The sequence below is a fragment of the Leptonychotes weddellii genome, chromosome 9 (genome assembly GCF_054177405.1).
Source record: "Leptonychotes weddellii isolate Sample4059 chromosome 9, ASM5417740v2, whole genome shotgun sequence".
NCBI classification, from domain to species: domain Eukaryota; kingdom Metazoa; phylum Chordata; class Mammalia; order Carnivora; family Phocidae; genus Leptonychotes; species Leptonychotes weddellii.
This window is the reverse complement of record NC_138377.1, coordinates 92,370,762-92,380,889: the sequence shown is the minus strand read 5'-3', so window position 1 is coordinate 92,380,889 and position 10,128 is coordinate 92,370,762. Positions and strand designations below refer to the sequence as shown.

At 40.9% G+C, this 10,128-nt stretch overlaps 1 protein-coding gene across 1 annotated transcript in view; it reads left to right on the top strand.

The window, feature by feature from the left end:
- The first annotated feature begins 2,100 nt into the window (after window positions 1-2,100).
- Window positions 2,101-10,128, top strand: part of HERC1 (HECT and RLD domain containing E3 ubiquitin protein ligase family member 1) — a 188,953-nt gene continuing 180,925 nt past the window's right edge. The window contains exon 1 of the mRNA XM_081831870.1: window positions 2,101-2,251. The gene's annotated coding sequence lies outside the window, so the exon portion shown is untranslated. The remainder of the gene's footprint in view (window positions 2,252-10,128) is intronic.

The window sequence follows — 10,128 nt, the reverse complement described above, 5'->3', positions numbered from 1 at the left end:
TCTGGATAAAATGAACTAGTAGAGTTGGGAGAATGATACTGACAAGATTCTAGCAGATGTTGATTTAAATATGAAAGAGTGTTGGGGTGCCTGGGTGGCTCGGTTGGTTAAACCTCCCACTCTAGGTTTCGGCTCAGGTTGTGATCTCCAGTCATGATCTCAGGGTTGTAAGATGGAACCCCTTGTCCAGCTCCACACTCAGCATGGAGTCTGCTTGACATTCTCTACCTCTCCCACTGTCTCTCTTTGGGCTCGCACACATGTACTCTCTCTCTCTCTAAAATAAGTAAATAAATAAAATCTTAAAAAATTATTAAAGAGTGTTCAGAAAATGGGTGGAATGGTCAAGGTGAGGGTGGAAAGTCAGGGCTTATTTGCTGACATTAACTGCATTTGATAATTGTGGGCAGTTGAACTCAATCATCCACTTGTTCAATTCTCCTTTGCACACGGCTCTGAGGAAGTTAAGGAAAGGGAAAGGAGGAACTTTCTAAAATGGCCTTTAAAATAAGTAAAGTCTTTTTTCTTGAAAAAGAATGGGTAAAAGCTGTAGTTTTACAAATCCAAGATAAATGGAATGTCATGGGATGCTTGAGTGGCACAGATGCCCACATCATCAGCAAGTTAAAATGAGAAGGACAAGGGAACTTGTTGGCTTTGTCTCAGCCTCACATGCAATACCCAGATCATAAAGCACAAGCACCAATGACATAACTCCACATATACCCACTCCCTCACATCTAGTTACCAGAAATATATAACACATTTCATATGTAGAAACTTAAAAGTTAGACACATAATGAGGCCTACCACTTAATGAGTAATTAGTATGTGCCAGGAGCTTTACGGATGTTTTACTCCTCACGGGAACCCTGTGATTAATAAGAGCTAACTTTGTAAGTTGACAGATAAGAACAGAGGTTTAGGGAGGTCAAGCAACTTGCCCAAGGCCATACACCAGGTAAGTGGAACTCCAGAATTCTCACGTATGTCTGATAGTGATCTTAGGCTAAACTGCCTCATATATATCCAATTTAACCACTGGCAAGCACTCCCTCTTCTGCCTGTATCATAATTTTTTACGTGAATGACACATACATGGCTTGTACGTTATGCACTCCTCTTATGTCCCCAATTAGATTGTGACTTGTAGAGGGCAGAGACTGGCTCTAGATCCTCACTCAGTTACCCAGTAACTCAGTAGAATATATTGTAACGATGGACATCAGGAAGATGGCTAGAAATGTGGGAGTCTAGAACTAAGAAAAGATACAGAAGGGAGAAGACAGGAATATTCTTTCAATCATTTAATGAGCACCTGGACCAGTGTTAGTGCTGGGTGTACAGTGATGATGGCCAAGCCTGTTAGCGTTCCCACCCTTCATGGGACTTCTTCGCAAAGGTCCGGGTCATGATCAAGGATGTAAGTCACCTAAAGGACAATTTACTTTCGTGTTCCTCAGAGGGGTGGCAGGCCCCAGCATCTGCAGGGTTCTAGCAGTCCTGCAGCGCAAAGACATGAATAAGATAGAAGTGTGTCAAGTGAAACGCTTTTATATGATTGTACTTCACCGGCCAGAGGTCTAGTGCCGGGTGTGAAGGGAGATAAAGAGCGCAGAGCCGCCGGCGAGAGTCCGATATAAAGGGGTGTGGCCGCCCCGCCTCTGCTGCCAGCTTTTCCACGCGTCGCTTCCTTTGGCAGCATCGGGACTGCGGGCGGTGGGGTCTTCCTCGCCCACTACGGGGAAAACGGGGAGCCCTGGATGGCCCCTAACTCCTCACCGGCCTTTGTGAAACGTCTCCAATTGTGCCTCATAAGCGGAGTCCGGCCCCTGTGGACGGACGGGGCTGTCTGGACTCCGCAAAGGCTGAAAGGAGAGGACAGCGCGGTGGCGGTTCGTCCCCAGAACCTGTCAACACTAACCCACCCCCCCCCACCGCCCCCGCCATTAAATCTCCTTCCCTTTTCCCCTCCTCCCGCAACCCCGCTCTGGCGCTCCTCCCCCTAGCCCGTCTGGCCTCCCGCGCAGGGCCTGGGGGGGCGGGGCGAGCGGTCAAGACTGCGCGAGAGTTCCGCCAAAATCCCGCGAGACTTGCCTGCCGCCGCTGCCACCGCCTCTTACGTCTTCCCCTTTGACAAGTCGCCGCTGCTGCAGCAAAAATAAAGGACGCGGCCGCCGCAGCCGCTGCCGAGCCGGGCTCGGGTCGACGGAGCCGCGCCCCACCCTCGCCAGCCCCGGGGCCGCGTACGGTAACGCCTCTTCTTCTGCCCTCCTGGCCGCCTGTGCGTGCGCCCCGCGGGCTGGGCAAGGCCGGCCGGGGCTGTTCTCGGGCCGCGGCCGAGCCGGGGGCCGCTGGGGTCCCGGGTGGGCGGCAGGCAGAGGCCTGAGGGAAGCTTCCCGGCGCGGTGCAGGGTCCCGGCCTGCCTCTCGCAGCCCGAGCGCTTACAGTGCTCGCCCGAAGGGGTAGAGGGACCCGCCCCTCCGGCGGCTTGCTGTACTTGCCCCTCGGGAGTCGGGTCTTGACCTTCTCCCCCACCCCTTTATCCGCTAACTAGGGCCCCTCCCCCCGGCCGGGGCTAGGATCGGGGGACAGCGGCCCGACTCTCTTTCGGGAGAGCCGCGACCCCAGTGCCTCCCCCCCCCCCTCCCGTCGCCGGCCGCCTTTTGAGGGGTGGAGGTTGGGACGACGTGTCTTTCTCCTTTCCTCTGCTTTTGGATGGGGGCAGCTCATCATCAGGCAAACCTTTCTCCAAATCTCCCGCCTCGGTAATACAACAATTTATAAAGCCTGTGCTACCAGGAGGGGAGATGGGATGCATTGTTTAGTCTGTGGGTGAGATGAGGATGATGATGACAAGAGCTGTCCCAGGGAACATGGTGAAACCTTTTCTGTGATGGGTGGTAGGTTCTTGGGAGACTCGAGCACCGGAACTGCTACCACCTTTCCCAGGAGGTTATATAAAAGACATGCTGTCCAACCCAGAGAGCTGTGAGCAGGGACACAATTTGCCTTAATTTTAAAATAATGTCTATAGTTCTGTAGAAAATATGGATAATCAGAATTATAGGAATACCAAATCTGAACTAACTCGTTCTTGTAATTCCATTTTCAGAGATAGCATTTCATGGTTACCATTTTGGTGTGTTTCCTAACAGACACTTAGTTTTTTCAGATTGTCCTTGGCTCATCATTGATTGGGACTTCCCCTATTCTATATATATTTCAAAATGATTTGTTTTGAGTCATTTTGGCCCACTTGATTAAAACTGGTTACTTGTTCATTATCACTGGCTGTACTCTGTCATCTCTAGCTCTTTCATTGGACTCTCCTCCAAAATGATTGTTAGATAAATGGTTTTAAAAATCAAAAGTTAAAAAATTATTATCTGCTTGGATGTAGTACATGAGTGTTTTTACAGTTTTTCCTGTGGTAGGCGCTGAAAAGGAGCAGTGTTTGTGGAAGGCAGACTATGATTACTCACAGTGGGAAGAAACCTGTTTACCTCAAGGTTTTATAACATTGATTTCTATTGGTTATTTTTAGACCAAAATCGTTATGTGACACTGTTTGTTATAGTGCCTTTGTGATTGGGATGGGATGGATACATGCCTTTGATTATGTAGGTTTCTATGGTGTGAGTTTTTACAAGCAAAATTGAGTGGCCTAGGTGTCTGTATGTACACACACATATAATGCACCTATACATGGGTTTTATCTTGGAAGTGAGTTAAAATGTATTATTTGAGAAAAGAAAGCATTAGGTAGGGCAAAGAATAGTCTTGTAATATTTCTCCCAAATTATATGACAGGATTATATGGCAGAATGAAACATCTAGGGAGGTTGGAAATCTGGCAGCTTTAAAAAATTAGGATAGGGACGCCTGGGTGGCTCAGTCGGTTAAGCGTCTGCCTTCGGCTCAGGTCATGATCCCAGGGTCCTGGGATCGAGTCCCACATCGGGCTCCCTGCTCCGCGGGGAGCCTGCTTCTCTCTCTGCCTCTGTCTCTCTTTCTGTCTCTCATGAATAAATAAAAAAAACAAAACAAAACAAAAAATTAGGATAGTGTCATTTGTCTGGGGTTGTCATTGGACTGGATTAAATGACCTATTAAGGCCTTTTGTAATTCTGAACTTTTATGAATTTTGCTTTTCCTAAGATTCTGTTATCACTTTGCTTCTTAAATTTCTAGTCATGCTGTTTACATGTGACACTTACCCATTCATTTGCTGGTCATGTATTCCACTCCCAATGCAGTAATCCTGGTGGTGCATGAGAAGAAAGCAAATGTAAATGGGTCACTTAGTCTATTAATATAAACATTTTCTGCAAATCCTATTTGATTAAAGGAATTTCAAAGACTGTGTTCTTGATTGGGCTGGATTGGTTATTAGAGGATGTAAATAATAAATAGCAATCAAATTCTGATGTCTCGAGCGTTTCTTTTTTTAAAAATTTATTTATTTGACAGAGACACAGCAAGAGAGGGAACACAAGTAGGGGGAGTGGGAGAGGGAGAATCAGGCTTCTCATGGAGCAGGAAGCCCGATGTGGGGCTCGATCCCAGGACTCTGGGATCATGACCTGAGCTGGAGGCAGACGCTTAACTGACTGAGCCACCCAGGCGCCCTCAAGCATTTTTTTCCCAAAAAAGACAAAATTCCTCCTTCTTCGTATTAAAAAAAAAAGAGAGACTTGATACATTGAACAGTTGATCTTTTAAAATTCAGATTTTCAGTAAAATAACAATAATGAAGACCTTGTGGTTTGGTGTGTGGAGAGAAGTTCATGTTAGGATAAAAGCAAATTGACTTGTGAAAACAAATTTTGAATTTTATAGTTGGACAACTACGTAATGATAAGTAAACAACTTACTATAACCTGTTAAAGATAATTTTTTTTAATTGTAAATAAAACTTTGGCTTAACAGACAAATGAAATGTGTTGTTATGGGCACATACTGCAGATTATCATGATGTTGAAAACAACAAATTGGTCACATCACTTAAAAAAGAAGTTTGCAAAGCCAGTAAAATCACAACAGCTAGCAAATTTTTTTGACTAAAAAAAAGTATAAGGGAACATAAAGTAGCTAATTTACTTTTTAGATGCCAAATATGATTTTTATGATTTTAGTTTTTTCTGCTGTCACTTACTGGGTCCTCTAAATTAATCAGAATATTAAATTACAGATGAGATCCCTGAGCAAGGAAATATGACAGTTGGGTAAGATGATCAATTGATGGATTTTATTTACTTTTAACTGTTTATTTTGAAATAATGTTAGACTTAGAGAAATGTTGCAAAGATAGTACAGAGAGTTCCTATATAATATTCTTCCTACATCATCTCCTGATGTTGACAATTTACATAACCATAGTACAATGATCAAAAACAGGAACTTAACTTTGGTATAATGCTATTAACTAAACTACAGACTTTATTGCAGTTTCACTAGTTTTACCCCTAATGTCCTTTTTTCTGTTCCACAACCTAATTCATTGCATTTAGTTGTGGTATTTTCCTCGTCTCTCCCAATCTGTGATAGTTCCTCAGTTTTTCCTTGTCTTTCATGATCTTGACATTTTTGATGAGTACTGTCAACTTGTAGAATTTTTCTCATTTTGGGTTTGTCTGATGTTTTTCTCATGATTAGATTTAAGTTATGTATGTTTGCAAGAAAACCACAAATGATGTGTCCTTTGTGCATCATTTTAGAGGGTACATGGTGTTTATATGTCTTATTGCTAGTGATGTTTTAACCTTGATTACTTTGTTAAGGTGGCCTCTGCTTTGTTTTCTACTGTAAAGTTACTATTCTTCCTTTTGATACATATCTTGGGGGAGATAACTTTGAGACTCTGCGGATATACTGTTTCTCCTCAAACTTTCTCCTGCTGATTTTAGCATGTGTTGATAGATCTTGTCTGCAACAGTTATTGTGGTGTTTACCTAATGGTGATTTTATATTTTCCTCTTTTTTTTTTTTTTTCCAACATATTATTGGACTTTTTCTGTTAGGAAGAGATATATCTTTCTCATTTGTTTATTCAGTTATTTATGTAATTATAATCTCATGGGTATTTGTTTTATTCTACATCTTTTAACCCAATAGTATTTTTTTATTGCTCAAATTGTTCCAGCTTTGGCCATTAAGAGCCTTTTCAAGTTGGCCTTCAGTCTTTTTTGAGCACTTATATTCTGGTATCATAGGCTATTTCTCACTCATGTTGTATCTTTTTTTTTTTTTTTTTAAAGATTTTATTTATTTATTTGAGAGCGAGAGAGAGAGCATGAGAGGGGGAGGGTCAGAGGGAGAAGCAGACTCCCTGCCGAGCAGGGAGCCCGATGCGGGACTCGATCCCGGGACTCCAGGATCATGACCTGAGCCGAAGGCAGTCGCTTAACCAACTGAGCCACCCAGGCGCCCCACTCATGTTGTATCTTTCCTTGTACCAGTCCTGGAATCAAGAGCTTGTCTAAGGAACTCTGATTCTTTTTATTGGAGAATAGAATATAAATCAAGATCTGGATTTTAGGTGTACTCATTGGAGTGTCATTGCCTCTAAGCCCTCAGAGGACAGTGCTAGGAAATATAGGAATATATACTAACTCTCCCACACATATAAGTGAGCGTGTGCACACACACACACACACACAATTTATTTCTATATTTATCTTTCTATATATATTAAAAACCATGAGTTCATATTGATAGCTTCTAGTCTAGTCCAACACCACAAGGTTCATTCTAACCTTTACTCATTTCTTATTTGTAACTTTTTTCTAATAGTGAAAACCTGGCTCTCATTATCTGTAGACGATAGATCATAGAGATAATAGATCATATCCCACTTGTTCACTTTTATAATGCCCATCAAGTAATTACTGATTGCTAACCCTTTACCCTTATGAGAAACGTATTTGGTAATTAGTGTACAGTCTTTTTTTTTTTGTCTTTAACCTCACGGTATCTAGTCAAAATATTATTTTCCAAAGTTATTTAGGTTAGTTCTTTTTTCCCCCCACACTTTTAGTGTTAGGTTATTCATCTGTAATGCAGTTTGGTTCTTTTCTTACTCTTTGTATTCCATTTTGGGTTACCCCTCAATCCTGGTTGATTTAGATTATTTATTTGGGTATATGAAACATTACTATTACTAAACATTACTACATGAAAAGATACAGTCAGAAATGTCACTCCTTATTCCTACTACCTGATTCCCACCTCCGTCCCTTTTTCCCCATCTGTTTTCCTTGCCTTTTAGGTAACTAGTCTCTTTAGTTTTTTGGTTTATCCTTCTGTTACTTCTTTTGCACAAATGAACAGATTGTGTGTGTTTTGTTATATTCCTTTCTTTTTTGCCTCATGCAATTTCAATTGAGATACAATTAACATACCACAAAACTTACCCTTTGAAAGTGTACAATTCATTGGTTTTTTGTGTATTCACAAGGGTTGCAGCGTTGGTGGTATAGTGGTGAGCATAGCTGCCTTCCACAAGGTTGTGCAGCCCTTACCACTAATTCATTCAAGAATATTTTCATCACTCCAGAAAGAAACCCTGTATCCATTAGCAGTCATTTCCCATTCCACCTTCCTTAGCCCCAGTTAACCACTAATCTACTTTCTGTTTGTATGAATTTGTCTATTCTGAGTATTTCATATAAATGAAATTCTATAATCTGTTGATTTTTGTGCCTGGCTTCTTTCACTTAGCATAATTTTTTCAGTGTTCATCCATGTAGCATCTGTCCGTACTCCATTCCTTTTTATGGCTGAGTGATACTCCAGTATATGCATATATCACATTTTATTCATGCATGCGTCATTTGGTGGACATTTGGTTTTCCATTTTTTGGCTATAGTGAATAATACTGCTATGAACATTCATGTACAAGTTTTCATGTGGACATATATTTTCAGTTCCTTGGGTATATAACCTAGGCATGGAATTGCTGGGTCGTATGATAACTCTGTTTAACTTTCTGAGGAACTGCTCAACTGTTTGCTTTTTCCTTTCTTCCTTATATGAAGAGTAGCATCTTATAGATACTCTTTTGCACTTTATTTTTTTTACTTCTGGAAATCACTGGATATCTTGGAAATCACTCCAAATTAGTTCATTCTTCTTAATAGATATTCTTCATTCTTTTTTACAGCTGTACAGCATTCCACTCTGGGGATTTATCCTAATTTATTCAACCATTCTTCTATGTATGTACATTTAGGTAATTTCCTATATTTTGCAATTATAAACAGTATTGTGGTAACGGACCTGTGCATATGTATTTTTGTATTGTTAGAGGTGTATCTTCAAGGTAGATTTCTATAAGTGGGATTGCTGGGTCTAAAGTTGAGCATGCAGGAGTCCCTCTATGTCTGCAGTTTCTCTTTCTGTGGTTTCACTTACTGGTGGTCAGCAGTGGTCCAGAAGCAGGTGATCCTCCTGAAATATAGTCAGAAAGAAGGTCAGTACTAGCCTAATGCTATATCACAGTGCCTAAGTTATTCACCTCACTTGATCTCATCATGTGAGAGGCATTTTATCATCTCACATCATCATAAGATTGAGTAAAGTACAATAAAATATTTTGAGAGACCATATTCACATAACTTTTTTTTTTTAAAGTAGGCTCCACATCCAAAGTGGGGCTTGAACTCACGACCTTGAGATCAGGAGTTTCATGCTCTATCGACTGAGCCAGCCAGGCACCCCTCAGATAACTTTTATTACAGTATGTAGTTGACCTTTGAACAACATGGGTTTGAACTGCCTAGGTCCACTAGGCAGTACTGTAAATGTATTTTCTCTTCCTTATGATTTTCTTTTCTCTAGCTTACTTTCTTGTAAGAATACAATATATAGGGGCGCCTGGGTGGCTCAGTCATTAAGCATCTGCCTTCGGCTCAGGTCACGATCCCAGGATCCTGGGATCTAGCCCGCGTTGGGCTCCCTGCTCCACGGGGAGCCTGCTTCTCCCTCTTCCACTCCCCCTGCTTGTGTTCCCTCTCTCAGTGTCTCTCTCTGTCAAATAAATAAATAAAATCTTAAAAAAAAAGATTACAATATATAATGCATATAATGTCCAAAATATATGTTAATTGGCTGCTTATGTTATCAGTGAGGCTTCTGGTCAGCAGTAGGCTTTTAGTAGTTAAGTTTTTGGAGAGTCAAAAGTTATATGCAGATTTTCAACTGCATGGGGTATTGGTGCCCCCAACCCCTGCATTGTTCAAGGGTCAGTTATATTGTTATAATTATCCTATTTTGTTATTATTGTTGTTAATCTCTTACTCTGCTTAATTTATAAACTAAACCTTATTATGGGTAGGTGTGTGTAGGAAACAACATACTATAATATATGATTTGGTACTATTTGCGATTTCAGACATCCACTGGGGGTCTGCCCTTTGGATAAGGGGGGACTACTGTATGTAGTTGTGTTAGATATTACAGAAGTATACTCATTTGCATTCCCACTGGTAATGTATGAGAACATCTGTTTTCCCTATAACCTCACCAACAGAGAATGTGTTGTGTTATATATATATATATATATTTTTTTTTTTTGCAAGAGGGGACTGATTTTTAAAAATGCTCTGTAGTCATTTCAGTACCCCGAACCTGTTGTATAGGGGCACTTAATGCCTGTTGTTAGTAGGTTCTTATAGCTTGAAAATGAAATAAATAGTCCATTAATATTACACTGATAGTTGTAGGTAATTATGTGCAGTGAAAATCAATTGGAATGCATTTCTGATCTAGCCAGGATTGCTCATTGAAACATTTAATAGGAGTTGCTGCATTGATTCATAATACCCATGCTCTGAAATACTTCTGGAGTTTAACAAAGGATAACTGAAATTATAAGGAGAATATTCTTTTCTCCAGAGTATGTATGATCAAGTTTTGGTTCACAGTATATGCCAGTTATTTTGAATAGGACATACAGTACATACTGAAATCATGGTATGATAGTTATTTGACCAGTAATGGCTGTATCTGGAACCTTTTATATTTCCATAAGAAAGAAGGTTAATCTGAAGGAAGATGAAATGAGAGTTTACAGTTCTGGATTAGGATAATCTTTTTTTTTTTTTTTTTTACTATTTTTTTTTTTA